Source organism: Oreochromis aureus, linkage group 3 (assembly GCF_013358895.1).
Source record: "Oreochromis aureus strain Israel breed Guangdong linkage group 3, ZZ_aureus, whole genome shotgun sequence".
In the NCBI taxonomy this organism is placed as follows: Eukaryota; Metazoa; Chordata; class Actinopteri; order Cichliformes; family Cichlidae; genus Oreochromis; species Oreochromis aureus.
Genome location: NC_052944.1, coordinates 79,859,151 through 79,877,908, shown reverse-complemented (window position 1 = coordinate 79,877,908; position 18,758 = coordinate 79,859,151). Strand labels below are relative to the sequence as shown.

Below are 18,758 nucleotides of genomic sequence, written 5' to 3'. Positions count from 1 at the left end.
GGTGTTAAAGCAGGAGCTGGCATTCTGCCAGAGCCTCAGCAACAAGACCGCCTCCCAGCAACGAGACTGCCTGTCAGCCTTGCAAGGTACCCAATTTTCCAATTACTCTATAACAAAACTGTTGTGGGCAACAAGACTGTCTCCTATGTTTGCAAGCCAATCACTTTGTTCTTGTAAGATTTGTTTGAAAAGTTTGAGGTGGTAACTGTGAGCTGTGAACATCCGGGTTTGCTTGCTGCTGGCATTCGACCAGCGTCTCAGCAACAACACTGCCTCCCAGCTTTGCAAGGTAATTACTTTCCCAATTACTGTACACCAAAATGGACTAACTGTCGTGGTCAACAAATCTGCCTCCCAACTTTCAAGGTAATCACTTTCCCAATTACAATATACAAACTGTTATGGAACTTTACTTAACAAAGCCTTAAGACCAGGTAGTGACACTATCAATATGTCTATTTAAAGAAAAGAGATTTTTTTTTTTTTTTTGTTCTTGTAGTCATCTTGTCTATCAATGTATCAGAGGGTTAAAATAACAAATTGCTTGAAATGCCAATAATTAATATTCTGTTTTTATGCTGACATTCTACCAGATGCCGAGAAAAATAAAAGATCCCAGGCACAAAAGAAGCGCTGGAAACCACTTGACTTGGTCGATCCTGCTGTCCCAATGCTCACTGGCCACAACCAAGATGAGGCAGTCAGTCGTTTTCCATCTGACCAGGTAATGAGGATATGGTAGTGATCACGGACAGTCGAACAGTTTTCAAACACATTTGAGACAATTAAGAACACTTACCCATACAGTTTAGGATTTTTTTTTTGTTATAATGTCACACACGTGGCATAACAGTGCATGGTATGCAGAACATTTAAATGAAATGAATGTGTCAGGTCACTTAATGTCTTCTATACCCTTTTTCCTGGGTTAGCAGACGGCACCAGCCAGGTTATCTTTGGAAACACAGGATAGACCCACCTCCTTATGTTCCCCAGGTCCCAAGGTAAATATCAAAAATATTCCTTTATTAAGAAATTACAAGGTATGCCCACCCATAGGGCTGCTCGATTATGGCAAAAATAATAATCACGATTATTTTCACTGAAATCTAGATCTCCAGTATTTGACAATATTTATTTAACAATAACAATGTATTGAATAATGGCTTTAAAGATTGTCATAAAATAGTGTGCAAATACTGATAACAGTGTAAATGTTTACAATATAAAAAATAAATGAAAAATGTAAACATGTATGTTTAGTGAACTTTACAGTGTTGCTCCGTGGTGCAGGTACGACATTGTAGCAAACTTTACACACTATGTCTACTTGATCCACGTCTGACTTCATGAACCCATAATGTTTCCACACCACTGAAAGTTTTTTTTTTTTTTTTTTAAATCTCTTTTCAAACAACGGCAGTCACTCTCCTCTCCAAATAACTTCTGCTTAGCTTTCCAAGCTTCCTCTGTTAGCTCCTCTTAATTGTTGTGATGCGTGTTCGAAACGCAGAGAGGTGTGCTCGATTTGCCACATGGAGCAGCGCGAGAAAAAAGCACCAGGGAGGTGCTAATAATCGACTCATTCTCTCGACTCCTTTTCAATGATCGTTGAAAGCCCAGATCGTAATTTTGATTAAAAGTAGATTCATTGAGCAGCCCTACCACCCATGTGTAACCTGTGTGTATATATCTGATCTTTGGTGTCTATAACCACAGTTAATATGTAGTCTTTCACTTAAAGCATGTTTGCTAACTCAATTTTGTCTAATTTCTATCCAAAACAAAGGAAAATATGACAAAGGGTGTTTTTGTTTTTTTTGTTTGTTTGTTTTTTTCATAGCTCTGAACAGGTAATTCTGATGTGGTAGTGAGCACATACAATATATTTCTTATAACAGTTGACCATTTCTATCTTGTAATGTTACCCAACTGGCATAACAGTTCATGCCATGCATTGCATTGTAAAGTGAAATTAAAGTGTCAGGTCACTAATGTCTTAACATTATATTCTTTTTGCCTGGGTTAGCAGACAGCACCAGCCAGCTTGTCCTTGGAAACTGAGAATAGACCCACCTCCTTATGTCCTCCAGGCAGCAAGGTAAATTTAAAACAGTATTCCTCCATTAAGGATTTATAGTGGACAGTTACATTACCATTAAATGTTAAAGACATATATGGTTACATGTTTGCCTTATGTAAACAGTAAGAATTTTGTTGTCTCGCTTCTGTTAGTTTTGTTTAAAGTTTTTAAAGTTACACTCACTTTCAAATTTCTTAGTAGTTATGCAAACAGCTGGAATTTTTTTTTTTATCGCTTTCTAAGTTTAGTAACCGCTACTGTTTCATGTTTTCTTTAAAGTATCCAGTGTTACACTCTATTTCAAATCTGTTAGTAGGTTTTCTAATTTTGATTAACTGTATTATCAGATTTCAGACACTCGTCCACCAGCAAAACGAGTCTGGGCAACCGATGATTTCCACACGGCATCAAATTCTCCACCTAAAAGGTAACCCTAACCCTATGTATAGTCACCGGGTTGATATTTAGTCTTTCACCTTAAGTGTGCTTGCTAACTCGTACTAAATATACTAAAATGTTAGACTAAACATGTACATTTGTCAATTTCTTTCATCAGACTCCTAAATGCAGACATCTCAACAGCTGTCTGTTTAGCTGTTTCTATATCTATTGTTCTGAAAAAACATTTATACCATTTTATACTTAAAGCTTCAGATAAATTGACATCCACAGTGAAAAGCAGTGCAAATAAATACAAACATTTTGTGACACTGATCTTTTCTCAAGATGAATGTCAGTGTGTTCTGTTTCAATCACATTTAACCTGTAACTGAATTTTGTGTCATTTCTTTACAAAACGTAACACAACTATGAAATGTGTTTTTATGGCACATGTACAGAACCATCTGGTTTAATCTGAAATCAGTGATTGAATTACATCTAATTTAAGAGTATCTGAAATCCTCTTACTACGAATAATACGTAAACAGGATTTCCTTTCATATATTTGTATTTAGGCTGCAATTTAGTTGATGTTTGAAGGCCCGCATCAACCTAAAATGTGTTATACTGAAAGAAATTAACTGCTTTAAAAATATGAGGAGCAGAAGGTACAGGTATGACCTTTGTAAAGGTCATTAAAAAAAACAGCTCTAAAGCAAATTACAGATATCTAAAATATTTATCATTTTACTTCCCACCTCTGCTCTCTCTCACTGTCTTTCTGGCTTATCTGATGCTGTGTATCTTTAGATTATGCTGTAATATGATTGAGGAGTGATATAATTTGGCTTGAACATTGTTTCATTATTTTACCATAGTTAAAAAAATTTTTTTTACTTTACAAGAAAATCTAAATTTATACAACTATTGCCACTTAAAAATGTCTTACATCATTGTACCAAGAGTTAAATATGTTTTTACTCAACCGTGAAATGCATATCATTAAATACTAAACAATAACATGTGTCACCTTTACCATTCCTTGATCAGCCTTTCCACAACACAAATGAACAACTACTGACAGAGGAGCTACAGAGAAACGCAGTTCAGCACTTCTGGTGTGTCAGTGCAACTCATTGTCAAAGTGATGAAAGGTACACAGAATTCTCTCGAAATCATCAGTGCACATGTAATGCCCTCACATTCCTGGCCTACCTTAATGAGGAAAACACCAGTTCAACACAGCCCGACTTGATAAGGTGCTTGAACAGGAGATGCACTCTACTGTTGGATTAAAACAAATCTTCAGCAGGAGAGGCGTTATACACAAAATCATCTGACCATGGAGGACCTGCCCAAAGAAGTTCATGCTGACATAAATGTCTACAGTGTGAAAATGGACAACATAAGGTACGGATACCTGAAAGCAGAGGACAAAACTTATCAAAGAAAAGGATGGTGGTTGCCTCTTGCTAGTCGCCTTGTATGTCTGTCAACAGATGTGAACTATGCTTTGCTCATGGTTTCGCCTCAGTGCATTGCAGTTTTCCGTGACAAATCTGGGAGGTATGGATTATTTGATTCACATTCAAGAAGTGCAGCAGGTTTACCCCAGCCAAATGGAACAGCAGTCATGCTCACTTTCACTCATGTGAATGACCTGATCACCCACCTGCATAACCTTTTCCAAAATCAAGGCAGGTATGCAAGATATGAGTTTGTGCCTGTTTCTTTCAAAAGAGTCAGCACTCACAACGAACAGCCTGCACAGTCAACTCAAGCAACACCAGGAGCAACAGCTACATCACCACAAAATGATGAACCACAAATCACAAATCCCACTGTGCAAGTGCCTCAACCAGAATCAGCCCAAACCTACATGACAATGTTAGAAAGTGCTTTAAACCCACAACAAGACAAAATGGCTTCAAATCAAATTTGTGAACATCAACTTGAAACATCTGTTGATCCAACAAGCAACATCCAAACAGAACAACAAGAAAATCTCGAACTCAATAATGAAAGAGATAAAGTCCTAGATAAACCCCCAAAAAGCAAGAAATGTATGCAGATTAAATAAACGACGGCGTGGGAAAGCTATTCGTCAAGCTCAAAGTCACAAGCAGCATCTAAAAGCTAAAGAAAAATCTTCATCTGAAGACTTGGCAAAGAAGATAAACAAAAAAAGACACGAAAAGCAACGATATGCCTGCTTTCCTGAATTTCGAATGAAAAAATTACAGGCTGTGAAAACTCAATATGCTCAAAACTGTCATCGCCGTAAACAAAAACTGTTGTCAGCCAAAGGTTATTATGCAAATCCTCATATTCAAGAGAAGATAAAAGCCCACAAAGTGAAGAGATACCAAAATGATCCTCATTTTCAACAAAAAAGAGACTACATTATCAGAAGATATACCACAGATGCCAGCTTTCGAACCAGACAGAAACAATATGTGTTCCGAAGATACAACACGGATGCTGACTTTCAAAGCAGACAGAAGCAATATCTGGTCCAAAGGTACAACACGGATGCTGACTTTCAAAGCAGACAGAAGCAATATCTGGTCCAAAGGTACAACACGGATGCTGACTTTCAAAGCAGACAGAAGCAATATCTGGTCCAAAGGTACAACACGGATGCTGACTTTCAAAGCAGACAGAAGCAATATCTGGTCCAAAGGTACAACACGGATGCTGACTTTCAAAGCAGACAGAAGCAATATCTGGTCCAAAGGTACAACACGGATGCTGACTTTCAAAGCAGACAGAAGCAATATCTGGTCCAAAGGTACAACACGGATGCTGACTTTCAAAGCAGACAGAAAAAATACATAAGAACAAAATATGCATCGGATCCAAACTACAGGCACAAACAAAAAAATCAATTCATGCCAGGTATCATAATGACTCACAATTCAGACTGCACCATATACAGCGCTGTGCAGAGTACCAGAGACACAAAATGGCTACCACTGCATCTTTCGCCATTTATAAAAAGTTGTGTGCGCAGAGAATAAAGAAGAAATACAGACGACTAGTAACACAATTCCAGCAGGGTCCACAGTCTGAAGCACAGCCCCAGCTTGTAGTGAATAGTGTGATGCAAGCAGCCACATTAGCTTTCCGTGAAACAATTAAGTTAGGACCCACCCATGTCTGTACAGTGTGCCACAGAACTCTGTTTCCTAATCAAGTTAAACACTGCAAAAGATCAAAGTATGTTAAAAATAGTCACATTGTTGACACTTGCTTGACAGGAAAATTTGTCCATGTTTGTGATGGGGAATGCTCAGCTAATTGTACTTTCCCAAAACACAGAATGGAGGAGTGGATTTGCTACAACTGTGACAGCCACCTACAACGAGGAAAGATCCTTCCATCGCAGTGGCAAACAATTTAGCACTAGCACCCATTCCAATTGAACTGAGTCAATTAAATGTACTAGAACGACAACTGATTGCTAAAATTCTCCCGTTTGCCAAAATCATTGCATTACCAAAAGGACAGCAAAGAGCCGTACATGGGGCTGTTGTTTGTGTACCGTCGGATGTGGAAACCACAGTAAACTCTCTTCCCAGACCTTGCAATGAAGCCCAGCTCCTGCAGGTACAACTGAAAAGACACATCAGATTCAAAGGATACCAACACTTCTACACTGTGAACATGAAGAATGTGTTAGCGGGCTTATCAAAGCTAAAAGAGATGCATTCAGAATACAAAGATGTATCTATTGATGATGACGCTACTTTTGCTGATCCCACAAATCAGATAATCGAGACGGAACATGACACTGCTGATGCAGATATTCAAGATGCACTGCCCAGAAACTTCGACAGCCAAATTCTACCAGAAAGAAGAACCACTGAGGATACAACAGCTGGAATACTTGAGCCATGTCATGATGTAAACGAACTATTGGAGCCTGAACACTCAAATGGAGAGCCCTTACAAGATATGGAGACAGAAAAGGAAGAACTTCGCCCCGGTCTTGTTCTAGACACCTGTATGCAACCACCAGATATAGCACAGGACATTTTATCATATGGTGAAGGAATATTTAGCATTGCACCCGCCCAAAGAAATAGACCTGTTGGCTTCTTCTCTGTTCCTAAACTTGAAGCCATGGCCTTTCCTGTGCAGTTCCCAACTGGACAGAACACATTAGATGAAGCCAGACAAGTCAAACTGTCCCCAAGCATGTATTTTAATACACGGCTGTTCTCTGCAGATACACGCTTTGCAACTGACCAAAGCTACCTATTCTTTGCACAGTTTGTAACAGAAACACACATGGCTACAAACAGCATGTCCATCCAATTGCGCAAAGGTAAGGCAATCACCAAGGATGGACGTAGAATTTGTAACAGAATGCTTCAAAATAAAGACGAAGTGGAGAGACTGATAAATAACAAAGATGCAACACGCTTCATGAAACCTCTGAGAGGTACTCCAGCCTATTGGGAGAAGGCACTGAAAGATCTCCATGCTATGGTCAGACAGTTAGGAAAGCCAACTTTTTTCCTGACATTTTCAGCTGCTGAAATGAGATGGCCTGAGGTTGTTGAGGTCATAAAAACTCAACAAGGTGAACAAGTGGATTTTTCACAACTTGACTGGAACACAAAGTGTGAAATTCTCCGAAGCAACCCTGTGACTGTGATGCGATTGTTTGAAAAAAGAGTCGATGCACTAATGACAACACTGATCCTGTCCCCAGCACAGCCCATCGGTGAAGTAGAAGATTACTTTTATCGAGTGGAGTTTCAGGCCAGAGGTAGCCCTCATATCCATTTACTGGTTTGGGTCAAAGATGCACCTAAATTTGGAAGCGACCTTGAAGACCACGTGTACAAATTTATTGACAAGTACATAACATGTAAGATGCCTGACCAAAATGCCGATCCTGAACTTCACAAAATTGTGTCTGAGGTTCAAGTCCACAGCAGAAATCACTCCAGATCCTGCAAAAAGGTAATGTGTCATGTAGGTTTGGGTTCCCCAAACTACCGGTAGAACAAACAATGATCACTTTCCCAAGCCCAGATGATGACGATGATCACAATGATAAGCAGCATAGCACAAGTAAGGAGAAAGGCACAAATGAAAAACAAAAGCAAAAAAACAGGCGAATGGCGCTGCAAAAAAAACAGAAAGAGGCCAAAGAAAAACTCCAGCCATTGAGAGATTTGCTCTGTGACCCAAATTCCTCGTTTGAGGACTTGTCTGAGCTGCTTCACAAATGCAGATTAACTTATGAACAATACTTGGATTGTGTCTTCAATTTAAGCAATGGCCATGTCATCCTCTTAAAGCGTGAACCTAATGACTGCTGGGTGAATGCATACAATGCAGATCTGCTGAGAGCCTGGAATGCCAACATGGACATCCAATATGTCATTGATGACTACAGCTGCCTGATGTACATGATGTCTTATGTCTCTAAACCCGAATTTGAGATGACACAATTTCTTAATGGAGTCATCCAGGAGGTCAAAAGTCCAATGTCAATGAAAGAGATGAAATGAAACAGATAATGCAGGCATATGCTAAACACAGAGAAGTCAGTGCCCAAGAATCCGTGGCAAGGACATGCAGCCTGCCACTAAAAAGTGTTCACGCAGTGTGGTGTTCATACAGACTGATGATGATGCCCTGAAAATGAGTCTCCCGATGAGCAGGTTGCAGAGCATGGCACCAGATGATGAAAATGTGTGGATGTCTGGATTGCCAGAAAAATATGCAAACAGACCCAGAACGCCTGAGTTTGAAAGAATGTGTTTGGCTGAATTTGCTTCAGAGTACAGGATTCTCTACAGCCGTCAAACAGAGTCAAAAATGCCATCCCTCTTTTGAATAACATGGGTTATATTCAAAAGAGAACAAGAGGGAAACCTGCAATAATCAGATATCCTCGCTTCTCAGAAAAGAAACAACCAGAGAAGTTTTATAGCAGACTACTAAAACTTTATTTTCCACATCGATCAAATGATGACCTTAAAAACACAGAACACCCCACATCCGAACAGTTCTACAAAATGGACGAAAACATGGTTTTGCAGTACGGCCAATTGTTACCTTTAACAAAAAGCGTTATGAAAGCCATGGCAAAACAATGGAAAGGGCATTGGAACAGATTGAACAACAAGGCCCACTTATCAATGCATGGAACACCTTTGCACCTGAGGTTGAAGTAGATCGTTTAGAGTGTGTGGCCCAACGACAATCCAGACATGACACTGACGAAAATGAAATGGACATTGTTCCAGACTACCAAGTCAGTGGTAGCAGCAGTGGAGCCATGCCAGCAATCATAGCACCAAAGCTGAGCCCAGACTTTGTCAGAAAAATGTACCAAAGTCTGAATGAAACCCAAGCATCCATATTCTACGCAGTGTGTGAGTGGTGTTTCAAACTTGTGTGGGGTCACTGTCCTGAGCAGTTCTTTTATTTTGTCTCTGGAGGAGCTGGCTGTGGAAAATCACATGTTATCAAGTGCATATATGAGGAGGCAACAAAGATTTTGCACCAACTCCCCAGATTCCGTGACCAAGCAGACATGTCCTACCCTGCAGTCCTGCTGGCTGCATTTACTGGCACTGCAGCTTTTAACATATCTGGGAAAACACTGCACTCTCTGCTAAAGCTGCCAAAATCTTTAAAACCGCCGTATCAGGGACTGGGGAATGCACTGGATGAAGTGAGAGCTTCACTTTCAAATGCAGAGATTCTGGTCATTGATGAGATATCTATGGTTTCTAAAGACCTTTTGCCTACATCCACTGGAGACTTCAGCAGATCAAAGGAAACAAGAAGCCTTTTGGTGGGATGTCTATCCTTGCAGTAGGAGACTTTTACCAGCTGCCACCCCTTGGAAAAGCCAAACCACTCTGTGTGTACGAGGACAATGTCCTTGATCTCTGGAAAGACTATTTCCACATGGTCAACCTGACAGAAATCATGCGACAGAAAGATGATCATTCTTTTGCTGAAGTTCTGAACAGGATAAGAGTAAAGCAAAAACAGATTCTCTTGAAGCCAATGATAAAGCCTTGCTCACACAGGCTATCCATGACATAAAAGACTGTCCATCTAATGTATTACACATTTATGCTACAAACAAAGAGGTGGACAAACACAATTCAGCAACTGTAACTGCTCTTCATTCTGATATCATAAATATTCAGGCCGAAGACTACAGAAAAGACCCACGAACGGGTGAGATGGTCCTGCTGGCAGATATGATGAAAGGCAACAAAAGAGATTTACCTGATAACATACAAGCTGCACCTGGAGTGCGTGTTATGATTATTAGAAATTTGGATGTTGAAGATGGGCTTGTTAATGGGACATTTGGAACAATCACGAACATTGTGACAACCACACAGGATGGACCAAAAACTGTGAATCTCATTGGACTTACGCTGGACAATCAAAATTCTGGGCAAAAATTTCGCAGAAAAAATACAAGGATCCTCAGACAACCTGGTATATATTGAGAAATGTGAAGAATCTACAAGTAAAAAGGAGTTCTTCGCAGGCAATTTCCAATGAAGTTGGCCTTTGCATGTACAGCTCACAAAGTACAAGGCATGACAATGGAGTCAGCAGTAGTATGTTTGAAGCGTGTTTTGAACCTGGAATGGCCTATGTTGCACTCAGCCGCACAACCTCACTTAAAGGACTCTACATCACAGACTTTGATGAAAGGAAAATCTATGCTGATCCTGCCATCACAGATGCACTCAAAAATATGAGACATGCATCATTTGAGAATGCAAGACCACTGTTGCAATTCTTAAAATCAGTTGTTCCCACAGTCCCCACGTTGACAATTATCCATCACAATGCACAAGGTCTCCCAACTCACATGGAGGACATGAGATGCCACCATGAACTCAGCCTTGCTGATGTTTTATGCATAACAGAAACTCACTTGTCTGGATCATCAGTTTCTCCCCGCTTCCAGCTCGAACAGTACAACATGGCCACACGCAACAGACACGTCTCTTACACAAACCATACAGACATGGCAAAGGTAAATGGCGGTGGAGTTGCAATGTACTACAAAACAGTTCTTACAGCAGAGTCTCGAAAATACCTGCAAAATGTGACTGACCTTGAATTTGTTGTTATCAAGGTTGAATCGCCAGTCACAGCTTTGATAGCAACTGTATACAGGCCACCAAATTACAGCCACGTGAGGTTTTACCACAAATGCAATGTCTTTTGGACTCATTGGAAATGATGAATTGCCAACCAATTATTGTTTGTGGAGACTTCAATGAGGACCTTATGAGCAGAGGAAAAAACCCATCCAAGAACTGTTTCAGTCAAGAGGATATGCACAACTTATTACTGCTGCAACTACCGAAAAACACACATTGATTGATCACCTTTACATATCACAGCCAAACGCCTGCCTCCAATCAGGTGTTCTGAATACATATCACAGTTATCACAACCCCATTTATTGTGTAATTCACTAACACAAAATGACTGCAAGGTTGTGAGGGATATGGACTTGCCAAGTGATCTTAGTGTCTTTGCAACTGAGCACACTCTACCACCAACAAGGACAGCTCACCAGTGGGAGCTGATAGATAAGACTGCTCTCATCCATTGAAGAGCTGACCAGAAACGTGAACAGAGAGACTGCAACTGCACCTGATGGGATCCCTGCCATAACAGGTAATTGTATTTTTGTTTCTTACTTTATATTGTAACATTTGATATTGATATTGTTTGAAACAAACTATAATCTCATCCATTAATTAAGTCATCCATTCATTCATAACTCCTCAGATGTGTTCTGTCCAGTGAAGGCAGTGGAGAAGCCCTACACTGATCTTGAAACTGTGCCACGCTAGTAGAGACCGGCTACAAGGATGGGCAGGTATAGTGAAATTAAAATGCACCTTTTGGTTCAACAGGTTTATATATATATATACAGTCAAGTGATCAAAAGACACCAGTATTAAACCCATTTAAACCAACTACATGCTTGGATTGGAACTGTATACAGGCCACCAAATTACAGCCACGTGTGGTTTTACCTCACATAGCAACTTACCCCATCCAAAGACACCAGTATTAAGCAAATTTCCTTTTTTACTACCTTTTAATATAGTTTTGGGTCATTTAGTTCTAAAGTTAGATTTGTTTTTCCAATTATTTTTAGAACTTCATTACTTGCCATTTCGCTAACTGAAGAGCTGCGCTTTGTGATGTCTCTTGTTTTATTGTTTTAAATTGTGTTTTCCTTTTATCGGTTTCTAGCTGTTTTCGCAAAGTCAGCCAACCACTTGCTTCCAAATGACCCTTATCCAGAAGTATCCGTGAGTGCCTCATCAACAGAAACTAAAGTGGAGACCTACCTCTCAGAGAAAACGCACACACAAGAAAAGCCGACCCACTTCAGTACTGGGAAGAACATCCTAATCTGTTTCCCTCTATGGCTGCTGTTGCGATCCCAGTGTGCCCCCTGTAGCTCTGTGGACAGTTTTGGATTTGTTTACATCTCACCCAACCGCTCACGGCAGATGGCTGCACCTCTCTAAGCCTGGTTCTGCCGGAGGTTTCTTCCTGTTAAAGGGAGTTTTCTGAACACACTCTACCACCAACAAGGACAGCTCACCAGTGGGAACTGATAGAGAAGACTGCTGATGCTCTCATCCATTGAAGAGCTGACCAGAAATGTGATCAGAGAGACTGCAACTGCACCTGATGGGATCCCTGCCATAACAGGTAATTGTATTTTTTTTCTTACTTTACATTGTAACATTTATTGATATTCTTTGAACAAACTATAATCTCATCCATTCATTAAGTCCTCCATTCATTCATAACTCCTCAGATGTGTTCTGTCCAGTGAAGGCAGTGGAGAAGCCCTACACTGATCTTGAAACTGTGCCACGCTAGTAGAGACCGGCTACAAGGATGGGCAGGTATAGTGAAATTAAAATGCACCTTTTGTACAACAGGTTTATATACAGTCAAGTGATCAAAAGACACCAGTATTAAACCCATTTAAACCAACTACATGCTTGGATTGGAACTGTATACAGGCCACCAAATTACAGCCACGTGTGGTTTTTACCTTACATAGCAACTTACCTCATCCAAAGACACCAGTATTAAGCCAATTTCTTTTTTACTACCTTTTTAATATAGTTTTGGGTCATTTAGTTCTAAAGTTAGATTTGTTTTCCCAATTATTTTTTAGAACTTCATTACTTGCCAGTTTGCTAACTGAAGAGCTGCGCTTTGTGATGTCTCGTTTTATTGTTTTAAATTGTGTTTTCCTTTTATCTGTTTCTAGCTGTTTTCGCAAAGTCAGCCAACCACTTGCTTCCAAATGACCCTTATCCAGAAGTATCCGTGAGTGCCTCATCAACAGAAAATAAAGTGGAGACCTACCTCTCAGAGAAAAACGCACACATAAGAAAAGCCGACCCACTTCAGTACTGGGAAGAACATCCTAATCTGTTTCCCTCTATGGCTGCTGTTGCGATCCCAGTGTGCCCCCTGTAGCTCTGTGGACAGTTTTGGATTTGTTTACATCTCACCCAACCGCTCACGGCAGATGGCTGCACCTCTCTAAGCCTGGTTCTGCCGGAGGTTTCTTCCTGTTAAAGGGAGTTTTTCTGAACACACTCTACCACCAACAAGGACAGCTCACCAGTGGGAACTGATAGATAAGACTGCTGATGTGCTCTCATCCATTGAAGAGCTGACCAGAAACGTGAACAGAAAGACTGCACCTGATGGGATCCCTGCCATAACAGGTCATTTGTATTTTTTTGTTTCTTACTTTATATTCTTTGAAACAAACTATAATCTCATCCATTCATTAAGTCATCCATTCATTCATAACTCCTCAGATGTGTTCTGTCCAGTGAAGGCAGTGGAGAAGCCCTACACTGATCTTGAAACTGTGCCACGCTAGTAGAGACCGGCTACAAGGATGGGCAGGTATAGTGAAATTAAAATGCACCTTTTGTTCAACAGGTTTATATATACAGTCAAGTGATCAAAAGACACCAGTATTAAACCCATTTAAACCAACTACATGCTTGGATTGGAACTGTATACAGGCCACCAAATTACAGCCACGTGTGGTTTTTACCTCGCATGGCGACTTACCTCATCAGAAGACACCAGTATTAAGCCAATTTCTTTTTTTTTTACTTCATTTTTAATTTAGTTTTGGGTCATTTAGTTCTAAAGTTAGATTTGTTTTCCCAATTATTTTTTAGAACTTCATTACTTGCCAGTTTGCTAACTGAAGAGCTGCGCTTTGTGATGTCTCTTGTTTTATTGTTTTAAATTGTGTTTTCCTTTTATCTGTTTCTAGCTGTTTTCGCAAAGTCAGCCAACCACTTGCTTCCAAATGACCCTTATCCAGAAGTATCCGTGAGTGCCTCATCAACAGAAACTAAAGTGGAGACCTATCTCTCAGAGAAAACGCACACATAAGAAAAGCCGACCCACTTCAGTACTGGGAAGAACATCCTAATCTGTTTCCCTCTATGGCTGCTGTTGCGATCCCAGTGTGCCCCCTGTAGCTCTGTGGACAGTTTTGGATTTGTTTACATCTCACCCCAACCGGTCGCGGCAGATGGCCGCCCCTCCCTGAGCCTGGTTCTGCCGGAGGTTTCTTCCTGTCAAAAGGGAGTTTTTCCTTCCCACTGTCGCCAAAGTGCTTGCTCATAGGGGGTCATATGATTGTTGGGTTTATCTATATACATTAATGCTTGTATGCTTTTCATTTATACTTTTGCCTTACTCTTCAGTTCATAATATAAAGTTACTTGAATGGTTTCCTTTTCGTTTTCCTTTTTTATTTTATATTGCTTTGCTATTTACCACAATCTAAATATCATGTTTAAATGTCATACATTATTGTAAATGGTATCTGTACAAAATATTGTTTGAATAACATGATACATTTATTAGTCCCACAACGGGAAATTTCATAATTTGCATGTGGTATTTTCCCCTTTGACATTAAAATACCTTTGAAATACAAATTGAATACCGCTTAATGGACATCTTTTTTCTACCACTTTAAACGACTCAAAACTGTAAAATCTAAATTGTAACTTCTCTTGAACACCTGACACTGAAGCATAATTTATTTTCTTTTATATCTATTAACTTATTTTGTAATCATGTAACTGGAGCATCTTTCTCTCATCTCTGTATGCCGCATATAACAGAGATCACAATACAGCTTACTTTGCTTTAAGTTGAAAATCAGCTGTATTCCATTTCCCTCCTTCTTGTGGTATAAAAAGCAAACTATGCTCATGTTGCATCTTGCTCCCTCTGGTGTTATAAATGGCAACCGGCACTAATTGAACCACATTAAAGGCAAACTACACTCATTGGCAGTAGCATAGGCACACATAAAATTTCTTCTGAAATTTTCGCTTTCTAGTTATTATTATTATTATTCTCCAGTTTCCGCCTGAAATTTTGCAGCGAATCTCGCCCCGCAGTTTTGAGACAAGCTTCATATATGTTACCTCATTTTGTGCGGCCGGATCTGGAATGGTGTGCTATGACTTTTGGTGTTTATGAATTTTATAGTTTTTTAAATATTAATATTTTAGTGAAAATTTTCCCGCGCTCCTCTGCCAAACAGTTTTGACATTAGGGTTACATATGTTAGATCATTTTGTGCGGCTGGAGCTGGACTACTATGTTATGACTTTTGGTGTTTATAACTTTTATAGTTTTTTAAATATTAATATTTTAGTGCAAATTTAGGCCAATTCATCTTTTGGCGCCAAACAAACAGACTTCATTTGTGGTGTGTTGGCGCCATCTTTTGGTCCCATTGAAACAAATTTCAAACTTCATTTGTGGTGTGTTGGCTCTCTCTAGTGGTATGTCCGGAGTGGTACGGCCTGTCTACCCTTATTTGGGTAGCAATGACGACACTAAGCAATGACGACACTATCAACGGCGCGTCTCTTCGCCCCTCCTCCGCTTTGAAATTGACCGTAAACGTGCTTTTCTGAGACAGCGTCGCTATCTCTTCGGTGGTAACGCGTCTTTCTCCCCCTCCTCCGCTTTGGAATTGAACTTACAGGGATTTTCTGAAGTGTTTACTAAGACACCCGTAAGCTTTTACAAGGTAAGTGTATCTCTCTCCCTCTGCTTTGAAATGTAGGTTTGAAAGAGATTTTTTCGTGTGTTTCTGGGTTAGCTCTTTGTCTGGATTTCGGCACTGTGCTAAAGCTAGCTAGCGGATATTGACCATAGCTAAGCCTCTTTGGCCCTCGTTTGACATTGACTTTGAAAGGAATTTTCTATGTTTGGACGCTAATATGTACAAAATGACTGTGGTTAGACGCTGATCGGCTAATTTAAGCGTATCTGCGTCCCTCTGCTTTGAAATGTAGGTTTGAAAGAGATTTTTTCGTGTGTTTCTGGGTTAGCTCTTTGTCTGGATTTCGGCACTGTGCTAAAGCTAGCTAGCGGATATTGACCATAGCTAAGCCTCTTTGGCCCTCGTTTGACATTGACTTTGAAAGGAATTTTCTATGTTTGGACGCTAATATGTACAAAATGACTGTGGTTAGACGCTGATCGGCTAATTTAAGCGTATCTGCGTCCCTCTGCTTTGAAATGTAGGTTTGAAAGAGATTTTTTCGTGTGTTTCTGGGTTAGCTCTTTGTCTGGATTTCGGCACTGTGCTAAAGCTAGCTAGCGGATATTGACCATAGCTAAGCCTCTTTGGCCCTCGTTTGACATTGACTTTGAAAGGAATTTTCTATGTTTGGACGCTAATATGTACAAAATGACTGTGGTTAGACGCTGATCGGCTAATTTAAGCGTATCTGCGTCCCTCTGCTTTGAAATGTAGGTTTGAAAGAGATTTTTTCGTGTGTTTCTGGGTTAGCTCTTTGTCTGGATTTCGGCACTGTGCTAAAGCTAGCTAGCGGATATTGACCATAGCTAAGCCTCTTTGGCCCTCGTTTGACATTGACTTTGAAAGGAATTTTCTATGTTTGGACGCTAATATGTACAAAATGACTGTGGTTAGACGCTGATCGGCTAATTTAAGCGTATCTGCGTCCCTCTGCTTTGAAATGTAGGTTTGAAAGAGATTTTTTCGTGTGTTTCTGGGTTAGCTCTTTGTCTGGATTTCGGCACTGTGCTAAAGCTAGCTAGCGGATATTGACCATAGCTAAGCCTCTTTGGTCCTAGTTTGAAATTGACTTTGAAAGGAATTTTCTATGTTTTGACGCTGATATGGTCGGCTGCATCCTTCGGAGGACCCGGCCTTCGCGGTCTACGTGGGGCCGGTCCTTCGACAGCCTTTGTCGCCTGGCTGTGACGTAATTGGCCTTCAAACGCGGCCTCTGGAGGATGCAGCCGACGTTTTGGGACACAGCTTTCGACTGTATTCCAGCGGTATCGTTTGTAATTAAAACTTTTAACAGGCTACTGTCGCGTCCGAATCAATAGCTTCGTTGTACCCGCGTTTCACACCTCTTTTTCTGTCTTCATAAGGCGTTAACTACAGCAGTCTTTAATACCTCAACTCTTGCTTCAGCCAAGGTAAGTGTCCCCCTTATATTTTCTGTGTGTGTTCAGGTGATATCTAGAAAATAGAGCTGTTGTTTGTAATTAAAACTTTTAAGATTAGATGGTACAGTGTTTTTACTCTCTTCCAAACAGTAAAGTTCCTCTTTGTCTCTCAGTAGGAAATCTAAACCAGACAGTACAAGGGTACATTTCAGCGTTACAAGCCAATCAGTTTGCTAATTGTTCTGTGAGATTTGTTTGCAAAGTTTAAGGTGTTAAAGCAGGAGCTGGCATTCTGCCAGAGCCTCAGCAACAAGACCGCCTCCCAGCAACGAGACTGCCTGTCAGCCTTGCAAGGTACCCAATTTTCCAATTACTCTATAACAAAACTGTTGTGGGCAACAAGACTGTCTCCTATGTTTGCAAGCCAATCACTTTGTTCTTGTAAGATTTGTTTGAAAAGTTTGAGGTGGTAACTGTGAGCTGTGAACATCCGGGTTTGCTTGCTGCTGGCATTCGACCAGCGTCTCAGCAACAACACTGCCTCCCAGCTTTGCAAGGTAATTACTTTCCCAATTACTGTACACCAAAATGGACTAACTGTCGTGGTCAACAAATCTGCCTCCCAACTTTCAAGGTAATCACTTTCCCAATTACAATATACAAACTGTTATGGAACTTTACTTAACAAAGCCTTAAGACCAGGTAGTGACACTATCAATATGTCTATTTAAAGAAAAGAGATTTTTTTTTTTTTGTTCTTGTAGTCATCTTGTCTATCAATGTATCAGAGGGTTAAAATAACAAATTGCTTGAAATGCCAATAATTAATATTCTGTTTTTATGCTGACATTCTACCAGATGCCGAGAAAAATAAAAGATCCCAGGCACAAAAGAAGCGCTGGAAACCACTTGACTTGGTCGATCCTGCTGTCCCAATGCTCACTGGCCACAACCAAGATGAGGCAGTCAGTCGTTTTCCATCTGACCAGGTAATGAGGATATGGTAGTGATCACGGACAGTCGAACAGTTTTCAAACACATTTGAGACAATTAAGAACACTTACCCATACAGTTTAGGATTTTTTTTTATATAATGTCACACACATTGGCATAACAGTGCATGGTATGCAGAACATTTAAATGAAATGAATGTGTCAGGTCACTTAATGTCTTCTATACCCTTTTTCCTGGGTTAGCAGACGGCACCAGCCAGGTTATCTTTGGAAACACAGGATAGACCCACCTCCTTATGTTCCCCAGGTCCCAAGGTAAATATCAAAAATATTCCTTTATTAAGAAATTACAAGGTATGCCCACCCATAGGGCTGCTCGATTATGGCAAAAATAATAATCACGATTATTTTCACTGAAATCTAGATCTCCAGTATTTGACAATATTTATTTAACAATAACAATGTATTGAATAATGGCTTTAAAGATTGTCATAAAATAGTGTGCAAATACTGATAACAGTGTAAATGTTTACAATATAAAAAATAAATGAAAAATGTAAACATGTATGTTTAGTGAACTTTACAGTGTTGCTCCGTGGTGCAGGTACGACATTGTAGCAAACTTTACACACTATGTCTACTTGATCCACGTCTGACCCATAATGTTTCCACACCACTGAAAGTTTTTTTTTTTTTTTTTTTTTAAATCTCTTTTCAACCAACGGCAGTCACTCTCCTCTCAAATAACTTCTCTGCTTAGCTTTCCAAGCTTCCCTCTGTTAGCTCCTCTTAATTGT

The 18,758-nt window shown here is 40.1% G+C and overlaps 2 long non-coding RNA genes across 2 annotated transcripts; both read left to right on the top strand.

Moving 5' to 3' along the window:
• Positions 1 to 9,978: 9,978 nt before the first annotated feature.
• LOC120437670 lies at positions 9,979 to 11,761 on the top strand. The gene is made up of 3 exons (XR_005611333.1): positions 9,979 to 11,155; positions 11,270 to 11,360; positions 11,744 to 11,761. It is a non-coding gene; the product is annotated as an uncharacterized LOC120437670 (long non-coding RNA).
• Positions 11,762 to 12,069: 308 nt separating this feature from the next.
• Positions 12,070 to 13,838, top strand: LOC120437669. The gene is made up of 5 exons (XR_005611332.1): positions 12,070 to 12,211; positions 12,321 to 12,411; positions 12,786 to 13,251; positions 13,348 to 13,438; positions 13,821 to 13,838. It is a non-coding gene; the product is annotated as an uncharacterized LOC120437669 (long non-coding RNA).
• The last annotated feature ends 4,920 nt before the right edge of the window (positions 13,839 to 18,758 follow it).